Source organism: Bactrocera tryoni, chromosome 5, assembly GCF_016617805.1.
Source record: "Bactrocera tryoni isolate S06 chromosome 5, CSIRO_BtryS06_freeze2, whole genome shotgun sequence".
In the NCBI taxonomy this organism is placed as follows: Eukaryota; Metazoa; Arthropoda; class Insecta; order Diptera; family Tephritidae; genus Bactrocera; species Bactrocera tryoni.
In genome coordinates this window covers 61,375,063-61,399,562 of record NC_052503.1, presented here as the reverse complement: position 1 = coordinate 61,399,562, position 24,500 = coordinate 61,375,063, and the positions used below count along the sequence as shown (strand labels likewise).

The window sequence follows — 24,500 nt, the reverse complement described above, 5'->3', positions numbered from 1 at the left end:
TTCTAAGTTTAGTGGCAACTCCATAAAAATATCTGATGAATTTAGTTTGATTAATTGACTTTGTATCGATAGTGTATTTTTAAAGTTGTAAAAACTTAAAATTGGAATAAGTATGGCAACCCCACTTCTGATTATAACTAATTTGCACTAATTGAAACAACCATGTCGGTTAAGTAATTGAAGTTTCTGGCAGTTTCTTTTGTTTTGCTTCCATTCGGTGCCTACACGCTTTCCACGTTAAAAGCGTACCTTATGTCAAACAGTTTCTTAAAGAAGAATGTAAAGAAATTCAGAAAAAGGTCAAAGGTCATAATAAAATTTTACAAAACGCCTTTAGTGGCTACCATACACACGACCCTTAAGCCTTGAGCAAATATTAATCTTTTATGCGTAAACATGTGCGTAAATGGATGTTTTAAACTGATGGCATCCTTCCGCATTGAATGCCTGCCGTCGCGTAGGTGGCTTGTGTGGCAACGTACGCCCCGCCTTAAGGCGTTTCTATATATGTAGATATACGTCGGTGTATGTAGATGCTATGCTGTCCCAGCTCAATCATTTTTGCATGCATTTATGCGAATATCTTTTAACTTTTCTTTTTATTATGTAAATGCGGGAGAAACACCCAGGAGCGTTGTTCGCCTGCATAATGGAGAGATATGCACAAAAAGAGTCTGAGAGAGAGTTTTCTTAACAAAAGAAAAGGCATATTCACTTTTCTGCTTATATGTTTGTAGGTGTATGCGATCAGTCTCTGCGGTCTGACCACAAAAAATAAAACCGTCATTATCATACTTTTGCCATAACCAACTTGTTGGACGTGCATGCTTCGAGCATTTGGCAGCCATTTGTAGGTTAAAATTTCGCCGCATAAAGAGTGGTATAAAGGATACGAACACACACTAACACAAATATATTTACACGCACGCACATACGCCTATCGAGTAAATTTATGGGACCGTTTACCGGAAGGAAGAAATTTTCCTCATATCAGTTTACATTTTAAAATGACGACAACCTTTCCTCCTTTCTTTCAGCTACCCAATTCACTCTCTTTCTGCTGGTTTTCCTTTAGGTTGCCAAGCAGTCAGTCAACTGCCTATCTTCTCAGCGCTTACTTACTACTTCTTCATGTCAGTTCGCCGCCTTCGTGCATTCGTTCATGCGTTCAATTCCATTGTTTATGCTCTCTTTCCCTATTTCTCCTCTGCCGAGCCAATTGCCGTGATAGCAGCAAACAGTTTTTATGGCACTCCATAACCAACAAGCCGAATGATGTGTGGCTTTTTACTGCGGCATTTTGTGAAGCATATCAAAGGGTGTGTTAAAAGCAGAAACATGCATACATATATATGTAAGTGTAGCCGTAGATATGAGCAATTGCGGTGTTTTGCTTGAAAATTACTTTGCAAAATAACTTTACAACCGCTTTTACCACTTTTACTCACACTTACACCGTTTTGGGGGCTTCTCGGATGGGCGTCTGTCACAACAAGTGAACGATAAAATAAGAGCGCAGCATATTAAAAAAGTAAACAAATAATGGCAGACAAACCGACAATAGATAACAGAGAAAAGTTTTGTGTTAAGAGATGAGTGGCGGCAAATATAATTTTACCCGACCTCAAGGCTTTAAATTGTTTATATGAACGATGGTATGTATATAGTGCATTCATACATGATATGACATAATTTCTTCATCAAAATGAGGTAGACGGTGACATTCTAGGATTCCATAAAAGAGTGAGGATACCGTTAAGTGTGGGTTGACTTAGCAGGATAATAAATTGTTCCATGAGATACAAGAATTTATCACACAATCCCAAAGTCTTTTAATCTTTTTTTTTTTTTTTAAATTTAAACAATTTTATATAAGTTCCGATATATAATGAGACAAAATGAAAAAAATCATTTATTGCAATTGAATCTTTAAGCGATGCAATACATATTTTGATATTATACTTTTCAAATAATCTTAACAACCAAAAATTAGTAATATTTATCTGTAAAGATTTTGTAAACTATTAAAAGAAGTGCGCCTTAAACCTAGGTTTAACCAAATAGTTATGTGAAAAACTCGATTAAAATGTTCTAAAGTATATCCGAGTCGTCTCTTTGATACCAAAGCTTTGCTTTAATTGTTTTTAGAAAATTTTCGAAAAAGTAAGTCATACTAAGCTTTTTTATACACTTTTAAGCAGTAAAGAATTTACTTCGGTGGCAACTCTACTCAGAAACTATCTTCAACAGTTTACTAGTTTAAGTCTCCTTATTTTTATATATTTCTGTGAATCTTTATCAACGATTTTACTTAAAAATTACTTTCAAAAATATCTTCGACAGTTCATTTCAACTGCAATGATCCAAGTAGAGGTACTCTTCCAATAGCCTTTTTTGACAGATCACGCGGAGTCGTGTCAATCTAACATGTTATTTTTGTTCAGTACTTCTTGGCATTTCATTACGGAAATACTTACGTCTGAACAGCATTTTCAACTCGTTCAACTTTACTTCAAAAATGTATTATGTTACATTATGTAAGGAATGCGTTTCGTGTGCTTCGTTCAATTTATGGTCAACATAATCGGCGAGCTTAATATTCGCAACGCCATCACCCATCCTGAGACCCACATTAATTATTAGATAATATTTGACCGAGTAGACCACGTCCATTACACAGTGAAAATAATACATATAGCCTTAGCTGAGAGTGTAAACGATGACCGTGGAAAGACAATTCGACGCCGTTCGCTTCGCTCTATGAGCCTTTGCAAAGTTTCAAAAAGATTTGACGTTTTCATGCCAAATTTTGTTCAGCGAAGAGGCCCATTTCTGGCTCAATGAGTATGTAAAGCAAAATTGCGACATTTGGAATGAAGAGCAACGACAGCTGCCATTTCATTTAGAAAAAACAATGCTTTGGTGTGGTTAGTGGACCGGTGGAATTATTGGTCCATATTTCTTGAAAAATGATACCGGTGAGAACGTAACCGTAAATAGCGACCATTAGCGCGCCTTGATAAATAACTGTTCGATGCCTGAAATTGAAACTCATGATCTCGGCGAATTTTGGTTTCACGGTCAGTTCTCAAACAGCGCATCAATCAATGGATTTATTGAGAGAACACTTCGGTGAACAGGTGATTTCACTTTTTGGGCCGTTCGATCTCTTCGAGATCGTATGATATCAGGCCGTTAGGCTGTTTCCTGTGAGGATATGTAAAGTCTGAAGTCTATGCGTACAATACTGCTTTGATTCAGGCCTTGGAGCAAAACATCACGCGTGTCATTTGCCAGTTACCAGTCAAAATGCTCGAACAAGTCACCAAAAATTGATGAAGCATTGAACTCAACGGATGGACCATCTGAGACGTAGCGCAAATAAGAAATAATCTTCAAAAAATAAATGCAAAAAGCTTTTATATCTTAGTATAATATTTCGCCTTTTTATAAATTTCATTGAAGTTCAATTACTTAGCTCTTCCTAACTCCATGCAAATTTTAATGTACTTTAAAATCTTTTTTAAATCTTCCTTATGTATTCCTGTAAGTTTTTAACTTTTAAGTTGAAACCAAGTTGAATTGCAAACCCACCTTAATGTGTATTTAGATTTTGTAAATTTTTAATGATTCGTACCACACCTGATAGCATATTAAAAGCTTTTTAGTGAGACATAGTTTAAACTTAGAATAATCTTGTAAGAGAATCGTTGGGATACCAATGTTTTTTGATTGAAAAAACGTCTAAAAAATTTGTGGAAGAAACTTATGGCATGATGATAGATTGTCTATACATTTAGCATAGTTTTAAGGTATATAGTTATGTTATTTCTTTTGTATGTACGTAGATTTATATGTAAATATAATTTTTAAAATTTTGAACTTTTTCGATATTGAACGAGCTTTCTTAAAAACCCCTTTGTTACTATTTAACATTTGTAGTAATTTTTTCAGAACTTTTCCATTCATTTCTATTATTCGCAAACATACAATTTTCAGCAAATTTTGTAAATTCCATTTCACTTTCGGCGTTGCCCCGCACAACCGATCGACACTTTGTCTTAATATTCAAGAAACCGCCCACTTTTTATGTACACAAAACCTTGCATTGTTGTTGCTGATAGTGTTGTCACAACACTTTGCTCGGCTAGCCCCGTCTACGTTCGTTTGCACTTTTAGCCCTCCTCCGCAGGCAACATTTTATTTGCGAACGCCTCAGATGCATGTCTTCTTGTTGTAAATGCTTGCTTCTGCGTGTATTTGGCTGTGTGTGGAGGAAGTGTGTAAAAAAGAAATTGCTGTAAAAAAGGCAAATATGAAAGCAACTTTTCCAGACAATATTCCAACCTCTGTTTGTTTACTCTATGTGTATATGTTTGTGCGTTGTTCTGATGTTATTTATTATGTAAAATTTGTATGAATAAAGATGTGTCTTGATAACAAACAACAACAAATTTAAATTGCTAAAAAGCTGCTGTGGGAGCAAATTCTCAAACAAAACGCTATACACGGGTTAGAGCGACGGAAGGGAATTTGCCGAGCTTGTAATTGTATGAATGTATGTGTTTATGTGTGCAAGTGTGTGTGAGTATGGCATAAAAATGGCAAAGAGGCAATAAGTAAAGGAAAACGCTTGCTGAAAGAGCTATTGCCTGGTGTAGCATGTTGACGATGAGGCGACACAAAAGCAAATATAGACGGAGTACAAGCAAATGCCGTTACAAACGTGTAAGCGGCAAGTGAATACAGTGATTCGTCGTTTTGTTGGCACATGTATATACTTAAACAAAATATTGTTAAGAAAATGGCAGCGTGAATACTAGGGTGTATTGATAGGCGCATGATGAGCATTTTTTATATACAGACATTGCAAATCAAGTTAGTATGCCACTTAGTGGAGTCAACATAACGTTGGGCATGATCAATGAATGACATAGTAAGTTATGCTTTCAAAAACCAGTGTATGTGACCTTTGATAAAATTTTAGATATTGAAACACAAACATGTTTGAGCTCAAAATTGTGTTTCTACTGATATATGAAAATAGATAAAAATATATACATCTATATTTATCAGGTATTAGCAGTACACGAAATGAAACCAATCACCACAAAAAATGTGAAAAAAATAGTAAAATTATGGTTACCTTTACAGTATATGCATACTAATAGTCCTAAAAAGTATGGAAAGATATATGTATATGATTCACCTCACCCTAGTAATAACAAAAAATCAAAGTGAAAATTTCAGTCCAATTCGTAAATAATGAAAAATACATGCAGGCAAATGCTGATAATGGTATACACACACAATTATACAACATAAGTAAACAACAATGCGTGAAAATAATTTCCATTGCATGTCGGCAGGTTACTCATACAAGCCCCATGCCTCAGTGCATGTTTGTTAGGTAGGTAGGTAGGTAGGAGTGCAGCGCTATCGGGCTCAATTAGCACTTTATGTATTCGTAGAACCTCCTGTATCTGCTATTACGTTTCACCTTCTCTCTCAAACCATTTTGAGGTTTCGATGAAACTACTTATGTCCGATATGCTTTTGGTGGAAATCCATTCAAGGTTTGGTGTTTGGTGGATTCCGAGTGTTTTGTGTCGGTTCTGTGCTAGAGCTGGGCATTCGCAGAGAAAGTGGAAGATTGTTTCCTTGTTCCCTGCTACTCCGTAGCCTCGGCAGATGTCGTTGTAGGGCCAGTGCCCTGTTGTGGTAGCTGTTATTCTGTAAATACTTTTTCTTGACCTATTGAATAAGTCGTTGGTTCTTTTCCTGTCATATGTTGGCCATAATTGTTTAGTTATGGCGCATTTTGTAATGTTTTTCCACCTGTTGTTTGCAATTTGTTGAAATTGTCTATTGATCTCTCCTTTGATCGATCTTAGCGGGCTTGGTATTAACTCCGCCTCGGATTCATTGAGGAAAGCTCTTGCCTTTGCCGACTCGTCTGCTTTTTCGTTACCGAAAATGTTTCTGTGGCCGGGAACCCAGAACAAGTTTAGTTGGAGCTTGTCTTTTATTGAGCTTAGTGCTCTCTTGCAGTTGTGAACTATACTGGAATTTGTCATGGGTGAAGACAATGCCAGGAGGGCCGCCTGGCTATCCGTAAATATTGTTGCTTTATGTATATTCTCGTGGTTTTCTAATAAAACTTCGCAGGCTTTTATTATGCCTAGTACTTCTGCTTGGAAGATGCTAGCCGAGTTCGGTAGACGTATAGAGAGAGATATGCCTAGATCAGCGGAGAATACCCCCGTGCCTACTCCGCAGTCCATTTTGGACCCGTCGGTATAGACTGAGGTGGTATCTTCCTCTACTATTGAACCTCTTCCCCATTCTCGTCTAGATGGTATCCTCACCTGGAAGTGTCTATTGAAATCCAGCTTTGGGAGAATGTAGTGTGATTTATTAATGGTGAGCTTGTTTAGGGTTACACTATGTCTGTTCTGCTGATTCCAACCTCCCAATTATTTTATTCTTATCGCCGCAATAGCTGCTGTTTTGTGAATAAAAATGTCCATTGATAGTTGATGCAGGATGACATTGAGCGCATCAGTCGGACATGACCTGATTGCGCCCGTAACACCCGCACATGCTGCTCTTTGCATTCCATTTAATTTTCTAATGTTGTATTGTTTGTTTAGCGCTGGCTCCATATGTAAGTATAGATCTTATGACAGCCGTATACATCCACATGATTATACTTGGTTTGAGGCCCCAATTCTTGTTGACGATTTTCTTGCAAGTATAGTAGCCCATGTATGCTTTGTTTATTCTTTTTTCTTTATTTATTTTCCAGGACAGTTTGGTGTCAATCTCCACCCCCAAGTATTTAGCTGTGGGGGATAGAGTGAGCGTTGTACCATTTAGTACCGGAAGTTGAAACTGAGGTATTTTGGTTCTGCTTGTGAATAGCATCAGTTCTGTTTTGTTCGGGTTAACTCCTAGACCATTGTTTTTAGCCCATAGGTTTAACCTACGAAGTGCTCTTTCCATAATCTCGCTGACTGTTGAAGGAAATATACCTGATACCAACAAACACTATATCGTCTGCATACGCTACTGCTTTTACTCCTCCACCGTTTAGTTGGAATAGTATTTCGTTCAGCGCTGCAACCCATAGAAGCGGAGAGAGCTTGAGGCGTCCCTCTACTCACATAGCTTATTTGTGTTGCAGCGCCGTTTGAAGCTATAATCTCCTATTCTCAAGCATCGATAGTATCCATCTGCACACAGTGTTGTCTATGCCACCATGTGCCAGAGAATTAATTATCGCATATTTGTTATAGTGCAATATTTCGTACAAAGAAATTGATTTATTTTGAATTGTTCTGGAAATTTTTATAGTTTTTGCTTTGAAAAAAAAGTAAAGTTTTACAACAAGAACAATGTGTAAATAAATTAATACAAGCGGAAAAATACCTGGTAATTTAAAATATTTTTTGTAATTTTCTTCCATATATACCCTGTCAAGAAAGTATTGGGAATTCTTCATTTCCCCCTCTTGAAGACATCAAAATAAATTCGACGCGTGAGCTGAGGTGTTGTAACCAACAGGTTGACAGATCGCGCTAATTTTTGGCATCATTATTAAGGACAGTTGTACCAACCTAGGAAAAAAAATTTATCCGGCTTCCATATAAGCGGGAGATTTAAATTAAGAAGTCCCGGCACTTTTTGGAGAGAGGTTACAAAGTTAGAGCTACATAGGAACTCTAAGATGTTAACTTTGAAATAATAGCAAGGTGATTTCTATGAACTTCTCGTACAGTGTTCGGCCTTTTTAGACTTATTTTATTTTATTTGTGAATATGTAAAAATTTCTGTTTAAATTTAGTTCAAATTATATATTTTCATATGTATACGTAAATGTTGTCTATACTTACCCTAGGCGTAAAGAACTGTGGTGTTCACAATGTATACATCTATATAACTTATAGAAAATAAACATAGGTCACATTCTTCTACCAATCAGTGAACTCTACAACCTTTAAGCGTATATTCATACGAAAGAGTACATGTCTCACGTATACAAGTGATACAGTAAAGAGTAAATAAAGTGATAAAACAAGATATGCTAAAATAATATCTAATATTTTTTTTTAAGTCTTCAGAAGTAAAATTTAGATTGAGAAATTGACTAAGTATTAATCTTAAATTGATGTACTATAATACAAAAACATAATTGTGAAAGTATGTAACTTTATTTCATAAATCATTTTCAACATGCTTTATTCCATTATTCGTTTTAATTTTTCATTTAAATCCAAGATCCTAGGCGCTGCACTTAACACAGAACCTAAAAGTTCTCTTCGGGCGAAGAGTATGTGTCATTTCAAGGTTTTTTGGTATAAATATATTATTTTTTAATGATTTTGTGGACATCGAATTTGGTTTTCTTTATCTCAAAATTTGTTACATGCTCAAAAATTCTAATCTCTTTAAAAATTACTTTTCATTTTCCTTTCCCTTCTTTTAATTTTATAAACACATCTCGGTGGCTTTTCCTAATATATATTATGATTGGTTGAGAACTACCTAGTGATTTGTGTGGCATAAAATCATACAACTGCAGAAAAGTTGGCGCTACGCTCATATTCTAATTTTTGTTTTAGTTTTATCATTTGTTTTATTTACAGTTCCTTGATTTGACTTGATTTTTGGGTAGTTTTGATAGACAGTTTCACGGGCAATACTTGGAATAATTAATTTTTCAAAATTTCTTTCCAAATACAATTGCTTTTTAATAAAACGATAATTTATTTGCTTTCCTAATTCTAATTTTTGTTTGGTATTTGAAGATATCATATGATGGCCTGGGGAAATCTTTGGGAAAACATTTTTTATATGTTCTCATGACGTAACTCCATAATTTAAAGGAGTTTAAATATAGGCACCTGTCTTATTAACTCTTCTTAATATCGTTGCACAAATTTCTGTTGAATATTCCATATCCTTCTGTACCCAAACATAATGCACTTCGCTCCCAAAATTTCAAATTCTGCGACAATTGCAACTGATTACAAAACTACCACCCGTTTTGCGCCTCTCCTCACCTCCTCGACCGACGAAATTTCATTGCTGAGCATTTTGTTTATCTGCCAATTCCATCTAAGCGCAATAATAGATTGCCAGCAATAATTTTTGCGCTTTCGTTGCGAAAAAACATCAACAGTTGCTAACGAAACACTAAAAATAATAGTTGTAATGCGCTATGCAACAACAGCAAAAAGTGTAATGCTGCAACTGAGGAAATTTATCTGTCTTTTTGCAGCGAAACAATCCATTTTCAAGACTTTAGAGTTGCATTAGAGTTATAGCTCTGCTTGTTGTTGTAAGTACATAGATGTTGGTGCTGTGAATACATGCATGTAGGCACATACATGCTGTTGTTGTTCTGTAAGAGAAGGCGTTGAGAATACCAGCAAATGCTACAGCAAAAACGATTTGCTATTCAAGTTCAACATTTGTCTAGCTGGCTGTTGATGCAACAACAACTTGTGCATTTTCGTGGACTTATATATGTACGCATGTTGCTTTTTACGATTTTCTTTACTCATTTCAAATATCTTTTTGGCAAAGTTTGGGCTGGATTTGTTGGTGCATTGCAAAGTTGAGCGAATGCTGGCATTTGAAGCTCTGTATGTAGGTATGTGGGTGTGTGTCTATATTACAAAAACTTACGAAATATACTATGTATAAGTTAGCATGCTGTAGTATATGGCTTTCTCAATATCTGTGTGATGAAATGCATGCGATGTGTTCGCTGCACATGTTGCTTGCTGCCACATTGCAATTTCTCAAAATTGTTGCTGCAAGCTTAGCCGCAAGTTGTTGCCTGCTTAAATTCATCAGAAATTTTTTACAGCTAGAAATTTAAACAAATTGCGAATTTCTTTGTGTTTTCTTCATATTTTTTTAACTTTTTCCAGTTCTTTCCCAAATTCACTTACATTTCTATTACTTAAACGCAAGCTCCCTACCACCCGCCTTAATATCAATTTCTGCCCAGTTTCCAAACCCATAAACGTATATAATATTTTTTGTGCATAACTCACTATTTATCAAACTCAAATTGCCACAAAAAAGCCGAAATTGCCTTTATCTTACCCGCAAACATAACAACAATTTCGTTGCCTACATCTAGGCGCATATAAAGTTATTTTAGCGCTTTGGTAAATAAAACAGCAAAATCAAACCTTCAAATAACATTTTAAAATGTGTGCTTGCCCTGGGCAAATATTTCCTTTTTATTACTTATTATACTCGTATTATTTGTTTGTTTGTCAAGATAATTTCCATTGGATCGAAGTCCCTTAGGGTATTAAATCGAGCACCATTACAAAACAATTTAAATGCAAATTTTTTCAATAAATGCTATCTCCTGTGTTTCGAGTCTTTATATATTTTGAGGGCAAACATCGACGTGATTATTGGGAGGGAAGAGAGAGGGAACAAAATGTTAAGTATGAGAAGTATAGGAGACTATGTCAAATACATACACTTGGTATCGTTATACGGTCGCCAGTATACAGAATTCGGTATTCGATATTACGAGGTGTTCTGTAACCGTTATATTCGATATCGTTATTCATACTTGACCATTGATCCCCAATACCTGGTATTTAGTATTTGGTTAAGTACCTAGTTTCCGACATTTGGTATATGGTATATGGTAATTGTTATACACCATTCGATTGTAGTTGTGTAGTAATCGGTAAAAGATATTCAGCATCTTGCAATTGGTGTTCTGTAGCCTAGCCTAGCAGAGGAAGCTGGATACTTTTTATACGCTATTTTACAACCAAAAACTTCTCGCATTTAACATCAAATGTAATGGGTATTAGTGCCGGTTTTTGGTTATAAGATTCAGACCAGAAAGTAACATTCTATAATTTTTACAATGCTACCAAAATATGAAATAAAATTTAGCAAGTGGGATGTGAAGGACGGCTGCTTCGGCAAATAATATGCTACATTCCGTAGATTCAGCTAAATTCCCCAATACACTTCGAAATTCACACAACTCACTATTAAAATGTTTTATTCAAATCCCTTCATACATGAATCTCCAAAGCCTTCTCCAATAGCTCTCAGCCACCGGCAAATGCAATTGCAAATAAATTTGAATTCATTTCATTACTCACAATTCAGTTCAACCCCAAATTTTTCTCATTACAAGTTCCATTTAATTTTCGCAACTCCAGCAGTTTGTGCCGCGCCCAAATGTGTTTAAATATGGTGGCGCGGAGAGAGAGAGATGCGCAAGAGCGAACTTCACACCAAACTCTTGTTTATCGCATGAATACCCTTTGCAGAGAATTATATATAGAAGCGGCTACTGATATTTAAGCCTGCACTTGTAGTAGATAAAGCAATTTTTAGCTGTTTGAATAAACTGCAAAAGTTTGGAAAATGCATAAAATCAGAAACAATCATTTATTTTGCAATTTCATTTGGATGCCAAAAGGCAGCAAACAAAAACGCTAAGCCAAAAAACTCAATGGGAACAAGAAGAAGAAGTCAACACTCCTGAAAACAAAATAACGACGAAGAGGTGGGAAGCAGTTGACGGACACTCTTGTATTCCGTCGAATGTACAAAAAAGTTTTTGGCAGTTTTTCAAACTAAAATAGTTCAAGCAGTAAATGAGCAAGCGAAATGGGAGTCAGAGTTAGAACGGTGTGCCAATTTAAAGCTTCTGGAATGAAGAGTAGGTAAAATTGAAAAAATATCTAATGCTCTAGCCCTAGAATTTAAAACGGTAATATATCATAAAATTTCTGCGTTGCATTCATACAATATATGGAGAAAACTCTCTCAAAAAGGACAATGGGGGAAAATTAATACTTTGGATGTTGTTGCAAGGCAGTTAGACTAGTCCTTCTTATTTTTTGATCGTACTTAGGTAAAATATTTGAAAATATTTTTTATTTCACAATATTTGTAAATTTCAGTGAAGTGTTAATTGTATGGAGAAGTCCGCGAATATTTTTATTTTCTCTGCAGAGCAAATAAAAAGTAATGAGCTGCAGCCACCAAGCTCAGTTGATGATACCAAAAACTGTCTGGCTACATGACTAATAAAATGCAGACACACATTCACACTTATGCGCAATATGCAGTCAGTAGACACAACAACCGGCAAATGAGTGCCACTAACAGAACAGCCACAAAAAACAACAGCAACAATAATATCAAATACAGCTGCCATTGCTGGTGACTAGTAGCGGCTTGTTAGCCAACTCCAACTGCAGTTCACTGGCAATAACGTTGTCCATAAACCACTCAACTGGCATGGTCAGGCAATATGGCCAAAGTTAGTTGGCAATAAAGCGCCGAGAGGCATATTAACACAAACGCTCCCAAAAATGCGCGTTTAATGCAGCTAAACACAAATGTTTTCATATGTGTGCGCTTGTGAGTGCTTTTATATGCGTACTAACGGTATGCGCGCACTTAATGGCAAACATTTCCATATATAAAAAAATAGAATAGCATGGAAATGAAAAAGCAACATTCCGACAATTCTGACCATTTGAATCATCAAGCAGCCGCAAATAACTTTTAGTTACTCTCCGCACGCTGCCTTCAGCCACTTTGCAGGTTTTTTTGGTACCATGTGAGAAAAGCTAAGCAACCTGACAGTCTGGTGCACTCTTCATTGTACCTCAAATGCTTGGTGGCAGAGCCAACTTCTTTCCCTATCCTTTCCACTCACAATCCAGCAACTTTACGACCTGCGCTCGCCTGGAAACCCTACCAAGTGAGCGCTAACCATTTAGAGCTGCTCAAATATTTACTGTGGTTTATACTACGTTTTACTTTTATTGCTTTATTGCAATGTTTTTACTTAATATCGTAAAAAAATGGAAGAATGAAGAAAAACATAAAAAAGTTTCAAGTATTGCCCAAAGGATGAGCATAAGTCAAGTCAAGGTCTAGTCAACGAACTTTACTTTATATTACTTCACTTGCCAATATATGCGCTTGAATACCCATATTTGTTTCTCTTTCCATTAACTCGTTGGTCCCTGTGCGTCATAAAAGTGACACAGAGCAATCAGTTTAATGCCGCTATGGAATAGTTGAAAATTTAAATGTCTTCAATGCTTCTTGGTTTTAGTATTAGCATTATAGCGATAGCTGTCTGCCGCCAGTTTTGCTATAATTTCAACACAGGGTGGTATTTGCGCTTGGTAAGCGCGAGAGTGATGTAGCTGGAGCAAATCTTCTGGTCGCATAGATCATCTGAAAAGTCTAGATCATAGTGATGTGCGTGTCGTAAAGTTTATAGCAATGCTACTTAGATATTATCGTTCGTATAAAACATTAATATTTAATGAAAAAGAATAATAAAAGCTAAATATGTATATTAGCATTAAAACGAAATACCCCAAAGGTTTATTAAATAATTTAACTACTAATAACTTAGTTAGAAAAGAAAAAGAGACTCTGTAATGATGAGCTTAGTTTTTTTGTTTTTTTCAACCGAAGACAAGTTTCTCATCACCCTCTTAGCCCCAGTAAGCACATAAATCCGAAAAGGCAACGAAGACGACATGTTTTCAAAAATATTGTCTAATGAAAATAATGAAGACATTAAGGATAATAGGTGGTTTCATGAGTAGCTTTCGGAACTGAATTTCATCGAGAGAGAGAGAGAGAGAGCATCATTTTAGAATTTTTACTCACCCAGGAAAATTTCAAGCCCAAGTACACTCTTTAGGATCATATACCGCTCATTACGATGCAACAAAAAATTACACAGGTTTTCTAGAAATGTTCTTCATGTGACGGTCATGTGAATGGAACTTTTACGTTGTAATGTTGACGATAGATACTACATCATATTAAGTTACTTAATTAGGTGCTTGAAATGCTAGGCGAAGAGCTCAATTTCATATTTTCCGGAAAAATACTCTGATATCACGATCTGTGGTAAAATAATATTATACTTAACAAGTCAGCATGAGAAATTTTCATTCTCTGTCACTAACGATCAGTCTCACAATTTTCATAATCACTTTTTGCAGAAATAAATGAAATTTTACTAAGTCTCAATTTCATTTATTTATAATCAGATATTTTAACTGTAGTTTTGAACTCTTTCTCTCTTTCTCTAACTCTCCTAATATGAGTATAAAGCCTATGAAAAACATTCTCTTTCAGTTGATTTTGGTTCTATTCGTTGTTGATCTATTCTATATATCGATATTATATTAAATAATCAAAATGAAACCAAGTTCTGTGAGAACTATTGCCGCTAGAACGCTAAACCCTCAATAGCAAGACAATTTGATGTGAAAGAAAGACAGAATAGCAGAATTTCTTCGTAGGAAAGTCCACTGCATCATATGATATCAGCAATTTTGCTTCAGCGAAATATTTTGCACTACATTTAGAAAAAATAAAAGAGCGGCGAACTTGATCCTTTTCATTCAGAAGTTCCACGAATTTTCGAGCTTCAACCTATCTTACATCTTACAACTTTTTTTTACTTAAGCTCTGGCCAATTTTGATTTCTTTCATTGACTTAAAAAATAATCCCACAAATACAAAGTGATTCCCCATCTTCCGTCGAAAAACAAGCTCCTCCACTCTAATACCGACACATCAAGGTTTTTGACAAAAGTTCGGAAGCTGTTAAAAATAGATTATTATGCTGGAAAAACTATTTCCCTGCCGACACTGTGTAAACAGATCTTGGCATTCTCACTAAATTGTAACAACTTATCAGGCAAAAACTTTCGAAGGCCACCGCAGCACCTTGAATATTACTTTCTTAGAATACTAAGTGCTTTCTTATTGTTTTTGCATTCTAACATCACTGCGAGTAGTGGCAACTTAACGGCAATTCAAGTGTAGGAGAACAATGTAACTAAGAGGAAGCAAGTATTTTGAGATTCTACAAAATACCATTTTTATTTAATGTTATTGCTATTATTTTTGTTGTTATGACACCACTTCATAAGTTGCTTTCATGCTCAAGGTCATCAGTTGGCGCTGGCGAAAAGTGAATTTTGCGCTAAGAAATTCCAGTCATGGGCAATAAAACAACAACAATAACAACACAAATATTTTATAGTTTTATGCTTGAGTTTAAGTGGTAACTTGTATTGTTATTGTACATTTCAGTTTTGTGTATAAAGTGGGAGAGGAAAAGGGAAGTGGTTACGTACAGACCATAAATCTTATTTATCGATTTCGGGCAGTAGCGCCGTGAAGTATGCTTTCGAAGAGAGACGGTGAACGATTTTTGTTTATTTGAGTTAGTTTGAGGATGGTGGAAATTTGGGGAAAGTCAAAAAGAAATTTAGGATAAATATATAAATTTGAATCCATAGTAAACGAAAGATTTCAATTGTGAAGAAAGTTCATTTTGAAAGTGTAGAGAACGATTAGATTAGAGAAAGAGAGAGAAAAAGAAAGATAGGTAAAAATAAAATTGGTTTGAATACTAACATAATGTTGTGTCCAGTGATTTTCGAGCAAACTTGTTTTCAATTTCTATTGATATGCATAATTATTCCGATCGAAAAGTGGAACTTGCTAGACCGGGAATGATGATTTTATATGAAAAAAAATTCCAAATACTTGAAAAATTAGCCAATATATGAAAAGTCTATCTGAAATCTATCTAAGGTTCAAAATCTGAAGTTTTGAAAAATATCAAAAATAGTTAAAAATACACAGAATCGGTGTTGTCTAACAGTCTTGAACTGCTCTTGAGTGTAGGCCCACGAATGAATTTTTCAACGAAATTTTCTGAACAATTGAGTGGAGACCGGAGATGAGAGAGTAGATTGTATAATGGTATATACTACATGTTTGTCTCAAATTAAGCAGTTAAAACCTGCAGTGGAGACAATGGAAGCCAACGATTTTCCTCCAAAAAAAAAAAAACAAAAACACAAAAGATTTACGAGTTTGAGTAAACATTGGCTACTTGAGTGCTTGTCTTAGACGTCGCCATGTTGTCCCAAGGCGCTTGGAATGTCCGACATGTGAAGCATAAAATTTGTGCTCAATAAAGTTAACTGCCTTGCCGCAAAACCAAAGAGTGGGAGCGTACATAATACCCAAAACTGGATGAAAAAGGTGGGAGCCAAAAGAGCTATTGAAGTGAAAATAAAAGCACACACTCACTAACATAAATAAATTTTTATGTAATGCATGTGTATATGTATGAATATATGTATGTATCTTTAATTTTGTATATATGTAAGCATGTGTGTGTTTTCAACTTAAGACCACGCACTTGAATCGAAAAAATGTCACTAAAGCCGCATATACTCACACACATTTTTAACACAAGAGCGTGTGTAGTCGACTGTCTAGCGGCCGAATTCCTTAGAATTTTTCCTCCTCTCGAGAACTTTGTCTTAAAATTTCATTTCACTAGACTGTGCTGTGTAAAAATGCTAGTGACCTTGTCTGCCTTGCGAGCACATGCGCGCCATTCTCTGACGGCTTTCAAAATAGCTGATTTTCGTTGCATGCCACAACTGTAAACAAGAGCGGAGGCAAAGCCAAATGTATGCATGTGCTTAGCTCGGCAGAAAGTGTCTGCGCCGATGACAACTTAAATTTATGGCAGCTTTAGAGATTTTTGTGTGCACACTAATAAGCGCTGCATATACACACGCAGTTACATACATATACAAGTGTATTAGTTACCCCAAGTACAAGTGTTTGTTTTCAACTGTCAACAAGTTTGCATACGCCACGCGCATATTTGTGGTCTGTGCTGGGAAAACCGCCGACAACAAAAGTTATTGCGCTTGCAAGGCAAAAAAAGACAAAAATTTGCAGGCCTTGAAAATGCGCACGGGGCCTATACATAATACCACAAAGAAAGACACCTCAGAAAAGGGCGAATTCGTGAGAAATGAATAGGAAATACAAGAAGAAGAAGTATATGTAGAAACGAAAAGTTCTATATTTTCAAGCAAAGAGGCATAAGAAGTTGTAGCACGGCCACAGAAAACTTGGTAGAACTCCAATGCAAATTACTACTTGGGTTTGAAGAAAAACTATTCTTCTCCAAAAATATTTTTTTTAGGTAACTCACCATCTGAGCAAGGAGACTGATGCAATGGAAATATACAGATTTTGGGACCTTAGGTTGCAATTTAAAAAGAAGGCCTCCACTAGAGCTACTCGGATACACCTGGTTTTAAGAACCTTAAATCATTACTTTTTTGAAATGCATTTGGTAAGAATTTACTGCGGTTACGTCATAAAGGAAGAATAGCACATGATTACTATGCAAATTTTACATTTTCTCTTGTTACTGACGTTGTATTCCGCAATCTGATTTCCTATCATTCTTTATCTAGTTCAAGAGCCTACTCAGTCTAAAGTCCAATTATGTAAAGTCCTTGGTGCCTTTTTTGGGGAAACTTGGAATTCAAAAAGTAAATTGAAAAATACCGAAACCCCTCTGGATGTCATCGTTTCTGAGAATGACTACTGTCAACGTGTAAAGGGCTTTTTTAAAGTTGAAAATAAAAAGATTTAAAATTGGGTTATGAGTTCGGATAGCAGGAAATTATACAATGCAAAAATAAAGTATAAAAATCATACCCAAGATATGGTTCCCAACAGAAGGTTCTAAAGCCTAGGCTATAGTAAATTAAGTTAATTTTATTAGTTATTTTATTATATGTGGTGACACCTTACTTGAACACCCTGCACAAAATCGCACATTATGAAGTACTTACGTCAAAGAACTGCCAAGAAAATTAATAATATACTGCAAATAAACATCAGATGCTGTGTGTGTAAATTTTATTTCAACCCAGACACATTGGCGCTACCAAAAAGAGACTGCTTGACAATGAGGCCCATGGCGAAATCGCATATTCAGCTCGCTTCAATGTTTTTGCACCTCCAAGCACACACTCAAATACATTCACACGCTGATTTCTATTAAATGCAGCTGCACACTTTTTCTTGTAAAAACCCAATGCTGCCTTGCTGCCTAACTACACCCATGAACATTTATGCTGAAGGCAGCAAGGCAAATGCATTCGCGAATGCTTTCAGCGCCGAAATTTTCCGAATAAAATGAAAAATAGTAAAAATGTGATCCTATCAAAAAAGAAGAGACTGCAAGCATAGGTAGCAGAAAGCATATAAACCAGAAAGTGTGGAGGTGAAAATGCGAATTGTTTCCAAAAACAAAAAAAAAGAAGAGAAAAAAAGATTTTCCATCATGATTGCGGCGAAATATCGCGATTTCAAAGCTGTATTGTACATTATATTTAGTGCACTAGAAAATTTAGTTCCTCACTAAGTGGCACAGTGGGTGAATATGAATCAGCTTACAGAATAAATATTTTATTTGGTTTAAAATAATGCCAAGGGTCACAAAGTCTCGTAATACGGTATATTCGGGCAGTTTGACAAGACACTGTTGTCCTGCGTTTAAAACATCTGCGCCTTCACAACTGTCTGCTCTATCACTTTAAATATTTCGATTACAAATTGTCATCATGTCTCAACTCGGAAATATACTTTATTCTCTTTAACTTCTTCAGGAATAATTTAGCAAGAAGAACTAAAATAGTTTTTTCGCAAGTTATTTAAAGAAATGATAGAAAATCGAAAATGCAAGAATTTGTAATCCTGGGATATTATTCAATTCTAATACTGCTTATTTCTGAGGAGAAAAAATGTGACGTCCAGCTCGAAGTGAGTTTAATTAATATTGAATCACGAGAGCTACGGTCTGGTGAGTAGAAGTAGCTGTAAGTGGAAGATGCAAAGAGCTATTCTGGAGGGGAGCACGAGCATGATTAATGATGAGATCGCATTATTGAATTGATTCAAATAGTGGAGTTTTAAAGAAACCTTTAAAAGGTGAAACATACTTCAAGTAAACATATATAGTACATAGTATCATATATTTTCGGACATATAATATATAGATTGCTGGGAGGCCAGAAAATTTAGAAACTGTCAAATTGAAAAATAAATACAATTATTTACTGGTATGGAACCAAAAGAAATGCTAATCAATTAAAAACTGATATAAAACACATAAATATAAATAAATTGCATAATTTTGTCGTTGCTTTTCGTGTAAATGTGTTGTGATAAGAGCAGAGAGCTGATATAATGAGTAGCGAAATACTTAGCAACCTAATGTATTGTCGTCACTTTCGAATATGTAAAAAAATTTTGAAGATTTCATGAAATGTATTTTGCCCGTTTCATGTACTATTTGGTCACACTATATTCTGCTCTGGCACAATTTATGCATACCGTTGCGGCACCTACTTGCACTACATACACGCCACCCAGTCTATAGGATAGACAAAGGAGTTTTTTCTGAAGTTGGCGTTGGATTTAAGAGGAAAAGAAATGCTCTTTTAAACACCGACACCGTGTTGTTGCTCCGCTGCTGGGCGAAATGTGCAAAAAAACGTGTACACACTGGCACATTGCAGCGACTGTTTATTTATGCAAGAAAAACTGCATATCAGCACACATGCAAATAAGCAGATCCAATGCACGTCAAGCGGCAGCGCACAAACAGTTTATGTAAGCAACCGACTTACAGACATACACTTACATATATGACTATGCATGTATAAATATATTTCTGTATATACATATGTATGTACGTAGCATTTAGTTGCCACACGGCTGCCTAGAAATATGTATACGCAAGTGTCGGTTCCACATTCACAGAGCAAACTTACAACACAGAAGAGGCCATTTTTGCAAGACATCAGTTAAGTGCAACTGAAATTTATGCGCGGAATGCAACATTGAAACAACAACATTGGTGGCGAACGACAACAACAACAACAACAATCATGACAACAACCACAACTATTTGTATAATAACAACAACAATTCGTTTAAACAACAACCAACGCTATAGCTTGGTATATGGTATTGGTACTACCGGTGATGGCTGGTAAATGGCAATGGTTGAGCAGTGAGCATTACCTCAGCGGCACAAAAAGCTTCTCTCAAACATCTACATATGTATGTACATACATATGTCTACGCGTACTTGCAACGTGTGGCAGCATACACTACTGTTGGTGCCAGCTGTGCAGCTTCGCTTCTTGGTGGCTGTCGCTTGGTGCTGGCTTGCGGCAGGCTGTGGACAGCCGTTGTGGTTGTGCCGCTTATGTTTTAAATTTGCTACCTTTTTTGGAGCACTTTTCGCCTTCGTGCTGATTTCATTTGATATTTACTGCCATTTGCTCCTTTTTGCTGGAAGCAAGATTTTATGCCACAAATGAAAAGTTTTGCAAAGTGTGGAATAAGAAGAAAATGAAAAGGAAAACGCCGTCATATAAGCGCATACACTTACAGGCAAGCATTCTTTCATATACATACATACATAAGTATGCGTACATTTAGTTTTGGTGCTTGAAGCATTGACGTGGTGCACCGGCAAGCATACACTTACACATGCTTTGCATATATTATGCATATACACCCATTACAGTTACCCTTTCATTACATTTGCACTCAGTACGGTTCGTTTGCACTCGCTTTTGCTTTAGCGTGTATATGTTTATACTTATGTGTGTTGGCATGTTTAAGATTTTATGGAATTTAAAAATTTATAAAACAATTTTTTAATAATAAAATTTTAATTGAAGCGCAAGAATTTAATTACTTTACATTGTGTGTGTACATTTGCTGGAATTCCGAGCTACATTTCTTAGCCAGCGATTCATACACTATGAATATATAATACTTACACATACATACTTACATAAAGAGGAATTTATGTATATGTACATATATATGTACGTAAGTATACATACATACATATATGCATATGTGTCCCTATGCCAACATTGAGCAGTTGAAAAATTATCTACTTCATAAAAAAGTATTTAAAATGAAAGCTAAAAAATTGGTGTGAGCGAAAGTTTGTGATGTTAAGTGCGAATAAAATGTTTCTTTGTAAAAGTAAGTTCTAAATGGAGCGTGAAATTTTACGTACATATTTTCAATTTTTTATAAAAAAAATATTAAGCAATATCTATATACTTATCACATTTTCGCGACATGGAAGCTAAAAGGAAAGGGAACGTTATACAAAATTAACTATGCGATTATGCAACCAGCATATTCATATTAACTCAAGTCAATAACGAAGAGTTATGACTATAATTGTTTTAATTAAAATAAGCTTCCAGGTGTAATTTTTACTGCTTTCCAAGATCTTTAGATTTCCTGTTTCTTTTCCAAATGTTTTTTCAGCAACTATTTTTATATCCATAAAAATACCAATGATAATAATATACAAGGTCTGTCGCAAAAGAAACAGGACTGTTAAAAAAACAATAAAAAAATAATATTTTTCAAAAGTTATATTTTTTATTCAAAATAGTTGCCTTGTGCTTCGATACAGCGTTTAGCCCGGTCAATTAGCATTTCAAATGAGTCTTTAAGGTCATTTTTCGGTCGTCGCCTTTTGGATAGCTGAAATGTCCTGAAACCAGTGTCCTTTCATGGGCAAATGAAGTTTTCTCAATAGGTAAAAATCACAGGGTGCCAGATCAGGTGAGTAGGGTGAGTGATTAATGGTTAATAAGGAGTTTTTTGTCAAAAAATCAGTGACAAGCGTCGATCGATGACACACCGCATTATCGTGCAACAGACGCCAGGACCCTGCTTGTGTTCGAGCACGACGAATGCGTGGCAAAAGACGCTTCATACCCTCGGAATCGTAAAAACAAATCAGCATTGTCTTAATTTTTGACTTCTGAAGACGACTTTTTTTCGGTGATGGCTTCGGTCCTCACGACCTTCTTGGAATCGCTTAAACCACTCATGCACCTTACTACGTGATAGGCACTGATCACCATAAACTTTTTTCATAATATGAAATGTTTCAGTAAACGTTTTCCCAAGTTTAAAACAAAATTAATTACTTGCTCTTTGTTCAAAATGCATTTTACGACCGATGACCAAAAGCTGCTGTCACTTTTTGATCGATAACATCGATTGTAATTATCCAATTGTCTTAAAATTTTTACGAAATGTCAACAAGAGATCAAACTTTTTATTTCATATACCAATAGGTGGCGCCACCAGAAACAGTTATATTCTAAAAGTTCTGTTTATTTTGCGACAGACCATGTAAGTATAATGTGCCACAAAGCCGAGTTTATTAGTACAATTTGTAGCTAACACAAAACATAGAGTTCATTGTGCAAAAATTCGAATATCACCTTAAAACTCACTTCTCTTAGTGTTTCGAACCATTTTCTTCTTCTAAAAATAAATACGCACTAAATGAACCCTACAATAACTGACTTTCGCGAATATAGAAAAATACGTGGGTAAAACTATAGTTTTTTCAAATTGACGGTGAAGTCAAAATTACATTCACTGGAGAGTGCTATAGGTAAGTTTTAAAAGACTTTTCGGTTTTCCATGTCTATCCCAATTGCTTAAGCGTAAAGTGGTTCCAACAGAATGAGGCAATAACTCATAAGCACGTGAAACCATTCGGCACCAGATTTTTATGACTGAATCAAATCCAGAAACATATCTTTCATTAAGATATCTAGCAGTTATTTGAGACCGCTAGACTACTTTTTGTGAAAGTATGTCAATGGTCTAAGATACAACCTGTTGGAAATTAATATTAGAGGCGTTATTGGTGTGCAAAGGACAGCTGACCGCTGTGCCAGTCAAAGTTCGAAAACCGAAACCAAAAATTCTGAAAATTTTGCGAAACTCTATAGCTCAAGTATTGGCTATCTTATTCATTTCGTACGGTTCTTTACTCAATATAAAAGTTCTATAACTCAAAAAGAGACATACATACACTTTTTTTGCATATAAAATATATAAAATAGATATTTTTACATTAAAATATTTTTCATTTTGCAATTATTTAATTTATTTTTAGACCCATTATTACATTTTTTTCTTTTCTCTTTTTTTTCTCTAAAATAATTGCTTACAATTATTAGTGAAATTAAAATAATTAATTTTCAATTAAAGCTTATTAATAATGCAAAGCTATTTCCATTTTAGAAGCCAAAAAAAATATATGAAAAAATAAATAAATACAATTTAAGATTTAATAAAAATCGGCTTACGTAATTTAACTCCAGCAAAATTTCGCATTTTCACTTTAATATTAATGAGCAGCTGTTAAACTAAACCGTTCACATTAATATCCGCTTTGGCTAAACCAAATAGGCGGTCACGGCTTATCGTTAAATATGAGAATTTGCTATTTAATTAATAGTGAAATCAACAACAAAAGGAGCGCACATGAACTGCAGCTGTTTAAAGCTTTTCATATTTTAGAAAACACAAAAAAAGCATAAATTTAACCAGCGGCCACATTTTATGGCGCATGCTATCTGCCCATGTACATATGAATGTAGTATTTAGCAACAAATTTATGTTTTCCAATATGCCAACGTTCGAACATACATATTTGATATACGAACAACGCATGCACAGCGTTCAACACATTTAATTTTCATTAACGTTATTTCAATTTCGGTGTTATTGGATAATTTTGGGAAATACTCGAAAAATGCATTACTTCATTATTTCAATTCGTATTTAATTGAAATTGCCATTAATTCAATTGTTCGTGAGCCAGCAGCAAAGCGGGGCGCACACATAACCATGCTTATATACAAGCATAAGCACGTATGCGAGTGCAAGTGCAACATTGCAGCATGCGTTGAATGTTTATGTTGTTAGAAGAACGTGCTCATAAGTACATACTTATATACTATATGTGCAACATGTAGCAACATATTTGCTTGTTGCACGTTCGCCATGCCACTCTATGAGCATGACTTAACGGATGGATGTACTATTTGCTGTATTTATGAATATGTAACTAACAGTACCAATGGCTGGTTGCTTTGATAACAGTGTGGTAGTTACTTGACACATTAATGGTGGTTTTGTAAAGTTTAAGCGAAAAATATACTATTTCGGGAGCAGACACGAAATTTCGGGACTGTATCAAAATTCTGAATTGATTTTGCAACAACACTATTATTATATGTTGCGAACAACTATTCAATCCCGAGAGGAGTCTCGAAAATATTGAATGTATCCCGAAATTTTGCGATTGCCATTATGGCTCCACAAAAACTGATCTAATTAAAAAAAAAAAACACAATTCACTTCCTGCGCATTTGGTGTAGTTTCGAGTGCCTTGTATGGTAGTATGTGGTAAATATTGTAGGGATTGTGCTGTTGCAAGCGTGGCAGAACTAATCATTGCGTTGCATCCACGCTGCCAATTCGTTTGCCTTAACGACAATTAAGTGTGCATGCAAGTGTTTATATTCTAGCTGCGCGTAACAAATTGTGACACATTAAATTGTTTCTGACAACTGGCAAGTGAATATATGTTCATATGTATGAACATATATGCAATTACATGCAGCTTGTACGGATGTATGCGGTAGTGTATTATGTAATTATTCGCTGGATATATTATGCTGATCCCTTGACTTGAG

General features: G+C 35.4%; 1 protein-coding gene across 2 annotated transcripts in view; it reads right to left on the bottom strand.

Moving 5' to 3' along the window:
• The window catches only part of LOC120777065 (insulin-like growth factor-binding protein complex acid labile subunit), a 128,743-nt gene that overhangs the window by 2,658 nt on the left and 101,585 nt on the right, over positions 1-24,500 (bottom strand). The window lies entirely within an intron of this gene.